At 40.3% G+C, this 14,980-nt stretch overlaps 1 non-coding gene across 1 annotated transcript; it reads right to left on the bottom strand.

Moving 5' to 3' along the window:
* Positions 1–247: 247 nt before the first annotated feature.
* On the bottom strand, positions 248–354 carry LOC141415902 (U6 spliceosomal RNA). Its single transcript, XR_012440854.1, has one exon. It is a non-coding gene; the product is annotated as a U6 spliceosomal RNA (small nuclear RNA).
* Positions 355–14,980: the final 14,626 nt, after the last annotated feature.

Consider the following 14,980-nt stretch of genomic DNA (forward strand, 5'->3'; position numbering starts at 1 on the left):
CTCTAGTAGTATTTTATTTATTAACCATGAAGCTGCATATTCTTATACAGACATTGGTAGTAAATTTCCTTAGTCTAAAATAACAACAACAGCAAAAAGCAAAGGAGCCAGGCATGGCGGAGTGTACCTCTAATGCCAGTACTTGGGAGGCTGAAGCAGGAGGATCAAAAATTCAAGGCCACCCTGGGCTGCACAATGAAGCCATGTCTATAAATGCATACATACATATAAGCTAAGGAGAATTTTTTAAAATGTGGAATGCTTCACGAATTTTCATGTCATCCTTGCTCAAGGGCGATGCTAATCTTCTCTGTATCATTCCAGTTTTAGTCTATGTGCTGCTGAAGTGAGCAGAATGTTTTTAGTAACAGAATTTATAGGCATTACGCTTGGGAAGAGAATAATTTCCCTAAGATTATTTAACCTTGGGAAACTTGTTTCCCCCTCCAAGCAATTCATGAAACTGGAAATACTGCTTTACTGTGTAAAGCTTTTCTTATTCCACTATTTCAGGGAGACTATCAGGCTATTTATAGTGTTCATTCTCATCTTTCAGATGGGGCCCATCAGATCCTAATTGCAAAGCCTTTTCCTCCACTCTTCAGTTCCCTCTCTGTTGGGCTCACCCATCCATTAGCATATTGAGTTGCATTCTTGACCACACCAATGAGTTCACTTGGGAAACTTTCTCATCTCGGGAGGCAGTGCAGCATGGTGGTGACATAGAACATACAGTTCTGTCTAGAGTCAGACAGTTCACTCACTGTGCAACCTTACAGACATTGTTGCGAAATCTCAATAAGCTTGTTTTCATCCTTAGCATAGAAAAAACACTGTTTCACAGTGTGGTTTTCAGAATTAAAAGTTCATGCTTATAAAGTGCTTGTCACAGTGCCTGCCACATGTAAGTGCTTGATAAATCTTAGGTACTATTCTTCATGATATCCAGAGCTCACCGAAGGAACTTATGACATGCCTTTCTTTCTACTTTCATACTACTAGTTTATATAAAGTATATGGATTTTTGAGGCACAGTGGTTAAGAGAGCAGGGGCTGAAGCCAGACATCTGGGGTCAAATCCACTTGCTAGCTGAATTATCTTGGGCAAGTTCTTGACTTCATGTTTTATGTGAATATTAAATATGTCAATGCATGTAAAGAACACTACTTAGCACATAGAAAGCCCTCAATAAATGTCAGCTATGAATAATCAGAATTTTTTAACCCAACATCATAAAGACTTCCTGAATAATTTTATCATGAATAGAATTCAACTTGAACCTCATTTCACAGAAATTACCAACTACATAAAAGGACTCAAATTTGTGTTTAGCATATTAACTTGTTTGACCTAATTGAAATAATGAAGAGTACTCATTGTGTTTAGGAAGTTCAGTAAAATGTCTATGGCACTCTCAGAAAAAAATGTGGGGATTTTTTTCTTTATTTTTCTCCCTTTTGTTTTTGGGAGTTGTTTTCATTTTCTTTTAGTGCTATTCATAGTACTGATAATGTATGCTCAGATAGAAATAGCAACAATGCCTCCCACAGTACAAGAAGGTGATGCTGTTCTTTGACCAATGTCACATTCTTGAGCTTTTCTAGGGGTTCTCTTCACATTCTCTCAGATAGAACTCATTTACATTGAAATATAACTAATTTTGTGCAGAAAAATCTCTGGCAGCGATGGGTCTGATCCTCTAAATTCAACTAACTTTGAGATGCCAAATTAAAGAAAAAAAAAAGATTAGGTAAGGCATATTCTAAATAAGGGGATGTTCCCTACTAGACTGGGATTCAGGACAACTGGACCAACAGTTGTTGCAAATCCATAACCAGAAGAGAGGCTGAGGATAAAATTAGATCTAAGCATGTGGAGACAGGCTCATTGGTTGGCAAGCTTGGTCAGTTAGATCAGTGCTGAGACTAAGAAATCCAACCTAAGGACAGATGAGTATTGCTGGCTTAAGCAGAGCAAAGTCAAATGTTACCAGGGCAGAATGGTCAGGTGATAAAAAGTCAAGCCAATAAAGCAAGAGGGTACCTCAAGATTTGGATGATTATATCTAGAACTATGATGCTAGCACTTGGCAAGAGCTAAACAAGAATTTTCCCCAGACAGGTAAAGAGTTGGGCCAAAAAAAAGATTTGCTATCCAAAAAGATAGCCTCTCACTAGGCATGGTGGTGCATATCTGTAATTCCAGTACTTGAGAGGCTGAGGAAGAAGGATCAAGAATTTGAGGTCAACCTGGACTACAAATTGAGATCTTATCTTGAAAAAAAAAAATGAAAGAAATATTCATTACAAAAAGTTTAAGCATAAAAGAAAAAGTGTAATGAATAGGTTTACATAAAAATTAAGAACTAAGTATCAAAAGAGACAAATGACAAGCACAAGAGTGTAACTGAAACTTGTTGCCAACTTCTGCAATACCTCAGATATGTGGCAGCTTCCACAGCCACTCAAAGTCCAAAGACGAGCTACTACTCAGCCTGAAGAACCAACATAGAGTTGAAAGAAGGAATGCCATGGTGGGAAGTGAGTGTTGCACACCAGATCAGAGAGCTGGGTCTTTTTGAATAGAGATGAGATCCCATGTTTTTATATATAAGAAGCTCCAGTATACTGTAGGTGCAGAAAGGTGTGATACTTTCCTTACCATAAGGATTATGGCCAATACTGCTTTAATGAAGGACAGATTAACAAGAGAAATGATGAACAAATTTACTCAAAGTTATATGTGGCATAAGAGTCTTCAGAAATGAAGACCCAAAGACCTAGGGAAAGCTGTCTATTTTTATGCTTATGTTTGATGAAGAATGGTCAGCCATATAGAAATGCAATTAGACAAAAGGATATGATACAACAGTAATTTACTGAGGGAGGAATCCCTGCAAGGCTGTCTGTACAGATTCTTCTTGACTTCTCTGTGTAGCATGTCTCCTAGTGTATGGGCAGGATCGGAGAAGAGTGTGGCCTTTGTAGGTTTTAAGGCTTGCTTTGGAGAAGATGGTTCTAGTCTCCATGATTCCCCTTGAAGAAGAGGAATTCTGGATTTTATGATGCACTTTAAGGGAGAAACAGTGGCAAGAGACAGAATGCCAGAAGAAGGTCAGAGCTATCTTGCTTCTGAGGCTTTCCCACATCCCATTGTTCAAAATACTCAGGTGCCAGAGTGTCATACTTTGGAATACCATGTTCTGAGCCCCATCACCCCCAAACCACTGCACCTGATAATCACCCGGTCTTTCTGTTTGTTAACTTTCTCTGTTATTTTTTTGTTTTTAGTTTTGTTGAGTTTTTTTTTTGTTGTTTTTATTTTTTGTGGAACAGGGGTTTGAACTCAGGGTTTCACACCTGCTGTTCTTTGTTGGTCTTCAATTTGCTTTTCTCAATAGAAGCAGATCTTAGAGACTGCACTCTACAAGTATAACTGGGGTGAGGAAGATCATTCACATCATAGTCTACATTGAAGGCTTTGGGGGATACTGGGGTGTACACAACATAAAGAGGAATGAACTGCCAAAACGAATTCAGTAAAAAATTTTCTAGCATAATATTAACTCCTATGACACTAACCTTATGCAATGCAACTACTTTCTACTCAACAAAGGGTTTTTTTTTTGTCCATTAGCCAGATTTTTAAATCTTCTATGTTAAAAAAAAATTGTATGTACTGTTCTCATAAGGAAGTCATCTTTTTTCACAGAGCCATGTCTGTGATAATTGATTTGAGAAAATTGATTTGAATTCGGTGAAGGCAATTAAACTGCAAACTCCCAAGGCTGCAACTCACATCCATCTCTCCCTAGCCGTTAGTTTATGATGAGAATTTGACAAAAGCGTATGGGTGTAGTACTGAAATCTGGTGAAGCAGCATTAAACCAGTAAAAGAAAACCATCCACAGCACAATTCACACTAAAGTTAAATTGTGTAAAAGCTCATTGTTGTTTAGATTGCTGTACTTAAAGTAGTAGTGTTGATGGCACTGGTGCAGTCTGTGATCAGAAGATCTTGGTCCTTGTGCTCCTAATGGGAGAATCCAAGCAGAGCACGTTGATAGGGTGAGGTAGGAGAGCTTTACTGAGGGAAGGGGAGTCACCTGTTCTGCCAGGTAAGGAAAGGGAAGAGAAGGGGCCACGGTGGACACAGGTGGAGTCTGCTGGTAGAGAGAGAGAGCTTTTCTTTTTCAGGTGCCTTTAAAACCTACACTAACCCATGGGAGGGCAGGCCCAGGAGGTTCCCACCAGATAATGAAAGAGTGGGGAGGGGCATGGGCAGTTCCCAGTCAGGTGAGGGTGGTCTGGGCCATCCCCAGGCAAACTACAGAGCCCCAAACTTTTCCTACTTCTAGCCTGCCTCAGCAAAAGAAAGTCAGAAGTTGGCCCAGAACAGTCAACCATCTAAGGAAATCAATTTCGAACTACTAGTGGAAACTTTTCAGACAAAGAACTGTCCTAAAAAATTGTAAGTGGAATAAGGACATTTTAGCATTAAGAAATTATTTAGGCTCATCTGAAATCTTCTATCTTCAACCCTCTGCAGTTCCACTCCTCATCCTAACTAGAATCTGGGCTAGGAAATTGTAAGAATTTTTTTTTTTAGCTTTAAAAAGAGGGGTGAGGGGAAAGAATGAGAACAGCAATGAAGTACTCCTTTCTTTACTTCTCTTGATGAGAACTGATTGTGATCATAGTTAACCTATTTGGGGGTAGTAGGGAGGGAGCTGTATTGAAATGAGTGACTAACTGAGAAGGCCTTGATCATTCATTAATTTCCAGGTAATTAATCTTTTCAGCTCTGTAAATGAACTGTGAATTACAAGGGTCTCTCAGAGCAGAAGCAGCAACTCAGTGAAAGATCCCAGAGGGAATGGGGGCTCTGGTAAAGAAGAAAGACACATTCCTCTACAAACTGTGACAGGTACAGGCGTGTGGCAGACAGTCTTCAGGGAAGATGCCTCCAACTGCAGAGGCTTCATCACCCAGGGGATAACCAGCTTAGAAACTAATTATCAAAAGTGCTGAGTGCCAATCAACCAAGGCAGCAAGAACCCCACGAGGAAGAGGGTCAGACACCAGAATAGGTGGGAGATACCAGGTCAGAGTATTTACTAATCAATGTCTTGAACAAGAGCAGAATGTAGAAACATATAAGAATAGTGACAGGGAAATTAAGGGTTAAAGGTGAGCTGATGTTTATCAAAACACTTGTCTAGGACTGATAGAGTGGCTCAAGTGGTAGAGTGTCTGCCTAGCAAGTATGAGATCCTGAGTTCAAACCCCAGTAGCGCCAAAAAAAACCACTTGTCTATATCCTTCAGGTTGAACAGTCACACTCACCCATTTGAAAATACAACAAAGCCTTTTAAAGACTTGTAAAATTTTACCATTTTTGTGTACAGTCCTACTCAAATGTGAGAGGATGGGATTATTGACTCTTGGGAGGTTTCTTCTGGTGTTAGTAAAGAGCATGCTGGGAGTGGGGTGGAAACAGCAGATTTCAGTAGAAATCAGAACTCCAATTACTATCTGGAGGAGTCTTCCTGGATGAGCTGTGTAACAACTGTAAGTCAGTTGCAATACTTGAGAACAGGGCTTGAAAATACTAGTTTTATTATATTTTGATACTAGGTATTGAACCCAGGACCTCATCCATGCTACAGTTAAGCTCTACCACTGAGCTACACCCCAGCCTATCACTTTTATTTATCACATAGTTCATTATAAAAATTAAGTTATACACTTATGCTGTGTGTTTTGATAAAGTATAAAGATTTCTAAGAAAATAAATTATGGAAGATTGTGGAAGATGACTAGCCAAGTCAGCCAACATGAGGCAGAGAGAAGAATTACAGTCACCTTATTGAGGTCTTTTCTAATTTCCATTCCTAAAATATCCTTCCCACCCAAAGTGTAAATTCTGAGAGGCAAAAACTAAGTCTCAGACAATTTCATGTATCCCAGAGCACCAAGCCTCATTCTTAATAGGTGTTAGTGTCACCAGGAAGATATTTGGAAAAGAGGAGTTTTCCCCAATAGAAGAGGGGAACTCTAATACTCAATTTTCCAAGCTCACCAAGACCCCCAGGAACTTGGAGTAAAAACAAAATAAATTTCAAAGTAATTCGCAAAGAAGGCACAGAAGGAAGCAGGCTAGCAGAGGTTTATTTTGCATTGGAAGACAAAGCAGGGAGAAAGGAAAGGGAGAGTGGGCCAGCAGCATTGTCTGACAACCGGGCAGAAGGTGGGAACTAAGGCTCAATGGGCTCATTAAGCTTGGGATTGGGGTTCCCAGTTCAAAACGGATCACCTGGACGTAGGTCACCTAGCAACTTTTTCAGTTGTATTTTGATTCTATCACCCATGCATGGAGTCAATAGCAGCAGCCTTCTAATCAAAGGGTCTTGTGACGTGGGTGTCTGTTCTTTGTGGTCCACTTTTAGGTATTCTTCCTGGTCACAGGTTTACAAAAACCAGGTACTTTCTGCTCTCAGACCTAATTACTCACCTAGGAGCATTGTGTCTCATTTAACATATAAAAGATGGAGGGGGAGATGGAAGGAATGCAAGTCTGTTCATTCTTGATGTTGATTCAATTCCTTGCTGTTCTAGTGATTTTTTTTCAGCCTTATTTCCTGGCTCTGCCTTAGCTCCTGAGCCCAGGTTAATTTTTTGTATATTATCTAAATCTCTGACTAAGCTAGGTCACTTTACCCTAGCCTTCCTGCCTTGGTGGTTGCCAATAAATGTGGAATCATACAGTCTGGCTTCAGGTTCCAACCTTATATGTTGATTAGCCAAGAGGGTAAATATAAGCAAACTGGAAAGGAGGAAGAAGAGGCAGGCCATACTTTAAAAGAGGTAAAAGTGGTGCTGTCACTGTGGTCCTTGCTGTGGCCTGCCTCCTCCAAGCACAGGCGCTCCTGGGCACTCTAAGTTGTCAAGAGCTCTGTGGGCTTCCCAAAGAAGCAGCTTTGTGTGGCTGAACACAGACCTACATTCTTCCTGCACTTTTGGGGGGTAGGTTTACTGACAAAGTCATTGTCCCTCTCTTCCTGGCCTTAGCCCTCTGCAGATCTAGTTATGCTGTTTAGGTTCATGAAGTACAAATTAGCATAATCCGATTAAATTAGGTCTGAAAGGCAGCGAGAAGAAAAGTGGCTCACAAAGAGGGGAGCCTGGAGGATAGGAGGGGAGGGGCGACAATTGCCCCTGTACCACCAGACGCCTGAATGCTTGCACCTGCACAGTCCTCTTGTAAATAAGGACTCTCAGATGGTATTAAACAGGAGGCCGAGCAGTCCAGGGGAGCTCAGGGAGGTAAGCATGGGGAAGAGAAAGCAAGACAACAGCTCTGCATCCCATTAATTGATTTATCTGGATTGGCAAAGCAGGGGCTGCTGACAGAAGAGAATGGTCCGTTTGATTCCTACTCAGCATTGAGAGTGGTCAGCCCTATAATCTGGTCCACTGAGATAATGTTTTAGAATCTCTGCAAGAGACTGATAAGGGGTTTACTTGTAGGGAGCAAAGTCCATTGGATGTTTGATTTCCAGTACTTTCTGTATCTTTCCTTTATTTCTAGAAAAGACAAAAAAAAAAAAGCTAGATAGTGGTAGTTATTTTAGCCTTTGGGTAGCTTGTACTTAAAACCACAAAAGACAAACCCAGCAATTAAGTACTATAATAGGTATAATAGGTGAAGGTGAAGAAATTTTGGACTGAGTGCAACTTTTTCTTTCAGTTTATGGGTATAATTGAAGTTTTCATTATTTTAAAAATAAGAGACTCTCAGACTGGCAGAGTGGCTCAAGTGGTAGAATGCCTGCTTAGCAAGCATGAGGCCCTGAGTTCAAATCCCAGTTCTGCCAAAAAAGAAAGAGAAAAAAGAGACTCTCACTTATTTGTGAGTAAATGTTGAGTTTCAAGCACGTAATTTCTTTTTTATCCATTCTTAGGGGAAGAAATATTTTTCCTTTCAAAAACATGAAGGAGTACTTGCTGAGGACCTGAGCATCAGATACACCATTTGCACGATTCTCGGGAACATCTAAATGTGTCTAACTTCACAGGGCTGACAAGGAGAATCATTTGAGGCCTGACCTATGACATGGTTTACATCTCAGGTCAGGGAAAGAAGAAAAAGAACCACCTCCCAGTAGAGAAGACTTTTTCTGTTGAGATATCTTCTTAAGTGCCAGTCAACGTAATTTAAACCTTGAGCACATACAAGCTTGGAACCCCATAGCTTCTTTTGGATTACTTTTCCTGTATGAAAAATTCTTCTAGTCGAAAATCCAGTTCATCAACCAAATTACTGTTTTTAAGTTTTTTCTTTTTTCAAAAAATTATTTCTATCAGTGCCAGTCTGCAGGGAGCATTTCTCTCACAGGAAGTTTTTTTCCTTTGTCTTTTGCATTAAGATGGGTTCTGACAATTTTACCGAGGCTGGTCTTGAACTCCTGGAGCTTCAAGTGACCTTCTTGCCTTAGTCTCCTGAGTAGCTGGTACTTCATGTGCACACCACCTCACCCACCTGGTTGGGAGGTTTCTATCTTGTGTGGGGTGTGTGTGTGTGTGTGTGTGTGTGTGTGTGTGTGTGTGTGTGTGCTGGGTAGGGAAGAGATTTCTATTCTTAAAGACAGAAGAAGTAATAAAAGAAATTTTGCCTTTGCTGGAATGCAGACCTAGGATCAGAGACTCATCTTCCTCTTTGCTAACAGCCTGATCTCATTTGTCTCTTATGTAATTCTAAGCCACAATTTCACCAAACTGTAAACTGGAGCCAGTACTTTCATTAAATAGCTGTTCGAAGGATTAAAGACAGCATTAGTAAAATACCCAACCCATAGTAGACACACAACATATGTGAAGAGCCCTTCCTTGAGGTGTTTATATTTTGACTTGCTCTCAAACCTGTCCGGTCAGATACATTTATGTCATGGGTCTAAGAAGGAATGTCCTGATAGTCAAGCACAATGTACAGAGTTGTTTAGTCTGGTCTATCTTTTCTTTACCTGGTGTGTGTGCACGTGTGTGTTACTGGGATCGAACTCAGAATCTTGAGCTTGCTAGATAAGCACATCACTACTTGAACCATGCCTCTAGTCCTTTTTCTTTTAGTTTGTTTTTTCAGATAGGGTCTCACACTAACTTTGCCTAGGGTTGGCCTCAAACCTTGATCCTCCCTCCTCTACCTCCTGAGAAGTTGAGACCACATGCATGTACTATCACACCTGGTGTAATGGAACACCTTTCCTCCTGAAGCATAAAGCCGTACAACCTCACAGAGAGGAATAAAGGAGATGCTATGAGATTGTCATCAGAAGTTCTGGAGCCAGGGGGAGAAATTTATCTGGGGAAGCAGGGAAGAAAACAGACTCTATCTGCTAGAAGCCAAGGGGAGCCTGCAGACTGTGAGATGGGGGTCTTGAGGCCTCATATCCAGAGGCAAGGGAAGTAAGAAGAAGCAAGAGCAGGTAAAGGTTTGGGAAGTTCAGTTGCTCTGACAGCCCTTAACTCCTCAGGCTTTGGTAGAATCACTGAATTTTATACTTCCTCTTACATAGAGTGGTTGGATGGCATAGAAAGAACTAGGACAACGCATCCTTAGTCAGACAAGGTACTCTCCATACTTTGTATGCTACCACATAGATTTTAAGTAAAGATTCTTTTGCAAAAAAAAAGTCTGACTTTTTCAGAGATATTTTATATTACAGTCAAGATGTGGAGAAAGAGAATTTGACTTTTTATGAAAATAAAATTATGCCAAGATCAAATAGGATTTAGCTTAACAATGTGAGGAAATATACTAATATTATATAGCTCATATCATCCTCAGTAAATATCAAAGACATGTACATTAAAATTTATTACCTGGTCCTTATTTGGGGAAGAGGTCAGTGAAGACTCCACCATGCTCTATGTCCTAGGAGGCTGTCTGTACCAACCTCAGGCTCCATTACTCCGGTATCCCTGTCCTCTGGCTTCGGGATGGGTTTGGCCAATGGAAGGCAGTGTTGAACAGAGGGTGGAAGGAGAAAAAAAGGTCAGCGTATTCATCCTCCCACCTGCACAGTCACAAGTCCTGTACCGCAGCCCCTCTCTGTGCCACACCTGGGCTGGGTTCCAGTAATGCTGGGATAGCAGAAGACTCTGCCTCTACGTTTACCACCTTTTCCATTCTGGGCCCGTTTCTGAATAGCTGCTCATCTGTACTGTTAGAGTGTGGGTCTGGAATGTCTCCCAAAAGCTCAGGAAGGGACCGGCTAACATGATGTTATATACATGCAGATGTTAAAAAGAATAAGAAAGTTGCCTATACCTGAGGAAGATCTCTAGGATATAGTGTTAAGAGAGAAAAGCAGCTGGGCATGGGGGCTGCATGCCTGTCATCCCAGCTACTCCAGACAGAGGTAGGAGGATCGTGAGTTCTAGGTCAACCCCGGTAAAGTCAGAGAGACCCTATCTCAAGCACAAAAGTACAAAGAAAAGAGCTGGAGTGTGCCCACAATATGCAAGGCCATGGGTTCAATCCCCAGGGCTGAAGAGAGAGAGTGGGGTGGGGGGTGGAGAAGCAAGGTGATAATAAGAAAGAGAAAGAAATGAAGCCATTTAATTGTATTTGCATAAAGAGTCATTGTTTAAAAAGGGGAGAATTCAGTATATATATCAAAATTAATAGAATTTTGTTTCTTGCACTTTATGTGTGAATTAACTAATGTATATCTATCTGTCTGTCTGTCTATCTAGTTTTCTTGCAGGTGTTGGGGTTTGATCTATGCACTTGTGAGGGAGGTTCTTTACCACTTGAGCCATGCCTCCAACCCTCAAAATGTTTTTAAAAGAAAAATGCTATTGTAATTAATCCTACTCTCACTTTTCTTTAAAAATATTTTTCCTTTAAAAATAGCCTTGAAAGCTGGGTGCCAATGGCTCATGCCTGTAATCCTAGTTACTCAGGAGGCAGAGATCAGTAGGATCCCGGTTCAAAGCCAGCCCAGACAAATACATCGTGAGACCCTATCACAAAAAAACCATCACAAGAAAGGGCTGGTGGAGTGGCTGAAGGTGTAGGTCCCGAGTTCAAACACCAGTACAGCTAAAATAAAATAAAATAAAAATAGCCTTGGAAAATAACATTTTGGTGAGCATTTTCCAGGTATGTTATCATTTTCCCTTTTTGATCTCAATCATATCTGAAACAGCATCACTTCCAAAATGCAAAAATTAGACTTTAAAACAGTTTATATCAATTTATAAATCATGGCAGTGAGCTGAGACCATTTCATTAGTTTTTTGTTGTTGTTTGTGGGGGTTTTGTGGTGGTGGGGGACTGGGATTCAAACTCAGGGCTTTGTGCTTGCAAAGCAGATGCTTTACCACTTGAGCCACACTTCTATTTCATTTTGCTCTGGTTATTAGAGATGGGGTCTTGTGAAATATTTGCTTAAGCTGGACTCAAACTGTGCTCCTCTTGATCTCAGCCTCCCAAGTAGCTAGGATTACAAGCATGAGCCACTAGCACTGTGCTTACTTGTGAGGTTTTTGTTGTTGTTGTTTTTGACACAAGGTCTCACTACATAGCCCAGGCTGGCCTCAAACTCTTGATTCTCTCGCCTCAATTCCTAAGTGCTGGATTTCTAGGTGTGTGCCACCATCACCAGCTTCTGAGACCATTTTCATTTAGCATATTATAACCACAAATAATAAAATGTATAGCTTTTTTGAAACTTCTTACACATTTAGCCATACACGTAAACATTTTGCCTAATCAGGTGGCATTTATTTTTTAAACAGAAATACTTAGGGAAAAAATGATGTTTATAATTTGAAATTTTTATCTTTGTAAAGCTTTGCTTAGAAGTTCCCTTTACCAAGCATAAATGTGATTGTCTTCTGAGAACTAATTTTTACGTCCAAGTATTTTTATAATACATATGCCCAAGGTATAATATAAGAAATTCACAGGGGTCCAAAGTAAAAACTGAGTTTTAGAGGATGTCAGTCCTAAATTGGCAAACACGGTATTTGAGTGTTTTGTCCTCAGCTGCCCTTTCTCCTTCCCCTTTTAAAATCTACTTGTCCAGGGAGAGCTAGAGCAATTGGGGATATACTCTTACATGCTGTTTAAAAGCTGAGCATGGATCCAGTTTTTACCAGAAGGTCACTGATTCTCAGCCTAACATGAGCTGGGGAGAGGGGCATCTCTGGGGCCTGACCCATTCCAGTGATACTGTCCAATGCAATGAGACTGAGGACATCCCAGGGCCCTCAGGTTAAGGCCCCAGCCCCAGGCTCCTCCTCCTTGCAGGATTTAGCTCATTTCATAGATCTTCTATGAGCTCTACCACCTTGGCTAGAATGTTAAAGGGAAACCAAGAAGCCGGGTCTGAGGATACCTGATCCTGTCTCTAATCTTCTATAGCTATTCAATTATCTTAAATGAAAGCAGGGAGGGGATGCTGGCAGATTTCACTAAGATGAACCTCTCCTGCCCCCCACGCACAGAACTTTTCTCACAGACTCAACAATCCCAGGGAACAGACTATCCAGTCCCTCCCAGGGATTTTCCAGGTACTACCGTCTCACTGTTGACCTCTTTTTTGAAATCCTTTGCTATGCAGTGCCTATGTAGATATAAGGGAATATACACATCCCAATTTCTGGTGCAGTTGTACCCTCACAGATGCACTATAGGTGGAAAGAGAACATGTGGCACACAAATACACATGTGTGCACACACATATACTCATGCTATAGGGTAAAATTAAGTCTTGATTTATTTAATGGAAGATATGAAAAAAATCTATACTGAACTTATCTGGCTTCTGGAGCCGATGCAAGCTGTCTTACTTAGCATGGTCTTCTTTTCCCCTAAAGTGAAATTGGTCTGTGAGACTGTGTGCAAGATAGTCTTGCTAAATTCAAGTTTATTTCTGTGCTTTTTCCCAGTCTTTTTAAACTCAGGACTTGGCATGTGACTAGCTAACTAGAAATGAAACAGTCTGAACTGAATATGCACAGAGATAGAACAAGAGTGCAATCACATACCTAGTGAAGTAAAATACTTTATCCACTTCCTTAAGCCTTCCTTCCTCCCAACTCCAGAGGAGTTACAACCAGGCCAGTTAGAGCCCTGGAGGAGCCACAGTAAGGGGTGCAGGTGGGAAGGAGATGAGATTGGCCTGATCTGATCCACATTCCATCATGGTACAAGAAGAGAAGATTAGGCAGAACATGGCTGACAACCGTAGCAAGAAAAAACCACAGAACCCTCTTATGCTGGCACCCTACCCAGTGCAGACTATGGAACTCACCAGTTGTCCTGCAGGCAGCACACTCAGTATGGTAATCTTTCCATCCATGGAGACTCTTTGTCATGATGTTAAAACTGGCCTGGTGCTTCAGAACAGCAGGATTGTGCTTTTCAGGAATTATGGTGTTTGTTTACCTGGTTATACTATTGAGCAGTATAACTGGCACATGAGATTCTGTTAAGGTAGTTGGAGTCAAGAATTCTGAAGTAAATAAAGTTACCCTGACTTTACTCTGCATAGTGTACATAGTGCAGTGATTTTGAGTAAAAATGACTGAGGGTCTGATTCTGCCTATGGGGCTGGAAATACAGCTTGAACTTTCTATACTTAGTTTTCTCATCTACAAAATGTATATAATGGAATATATACATATAACTAATAGAATATAATTAATATTATGTTAAATATAATATTGATATGTAGACTAAATGAGCTAATACACTGGAAGCTCTTGGCTCAGTGTCTGGCAGATAGTGAGCCCTTCATCAAATTTTACTCAATATTATAATTTATATGTATGTTATAAATAATTCTGAAATAGATGATCATGTATGTAATTCTTTTCTTTTGTTTGTTTTTTGAGGTTCTGGGGTTTGAACTCAGGGCCTCATGCTTGCTAGGCAGGCTCTCTACCTCTTGAGCCACTCCACCAGCTACATCTGGTTCATGTTGTGTATTCTTTGGCCATAATTCTGATTACTTCCTTTTGTTAGGTTCCTAAAAGCATAATTAGTTAGATCTGAGAAGAAGACTGCAATGGCTACATCTTATTACATTTTTTAATTTATCTAAAAAAAAGTTCAACAGCTTCCTTCATTAGTCTATGGGGGAATTCTTTAGCTCTGAAAATGAAACTCAGAATGTGTAATTTGGTAAATCATAACTCTTGTATAAAAGTTTAGTGCTCTTCAGAATTTCCTTGTGGAAGTCCATTAGCAATAAAAAGAAACAAAATGGCGAGTCTCCCTATTTTTAGAAAACTCCAACAGGCCCAGAAGCAGACATTGGCTCAGAAGACCTTGCCCACTGGCCTCCTTTAATCCTTTAAGGACATTCTTTCCTTGGCATTTCTTTCCCAACACCTGCTTTAAATCCCTCACTTTGCATTGCCATTGGACTTTCAGATTGCATCCATATTTTTGACCTTTTTAATCTAAAGATGTGACTTTTGACTAACCTTTGACATGTGGGTCAGCAGTTAAGCCGTCTATTCTCTCAAACCCCTTTCATCTCTCGACTTTTTAAAGGACAAAGCCAGTTGTGCATAACTTGTACTTATTTTGGTCATCTCAAGCTATTCTTACACGATGAAATTTCATAAGGCAGGTGAAAATTATAGGAAACAAACTTTTAAGAACATTAGACTTTGGGTTTCTCAGGAAAATTAAGCTTATTCAAGCTTTAATTTAATGTCATTTTTTAAGAGGAGGCCAAAAGAGTATTTTTAATGTTCTCAGTATAGTTTTAATATTTTGAAAGTGGGAGTCATTTGCAGGACTTTGGTGAGCATTAAATAAGAAATCATCCCTGTCCTCAGGTAGATTTTAACTTTTTAGGGGGATACATAGACATCTATAACACATGGTAGAGGAAATGTGGGCCATAAATCAGATAAGGGGATTCTAAGGAATGAGAGAGTAGAATGAATAGTAGAA

This window comes from Castor canadensis, chromosome 13, assembly GCF_047511655.1.
Source record: "Castor canadensis chromosome 13, mCasCan1.hap1v2, whole genome shotgun sequence".
Lineage (NCBI taxonomy): Eukaryota > Metazoa > Chordata > Mammalia > Rodentia > Castoridae > Castor > Castor canadensis.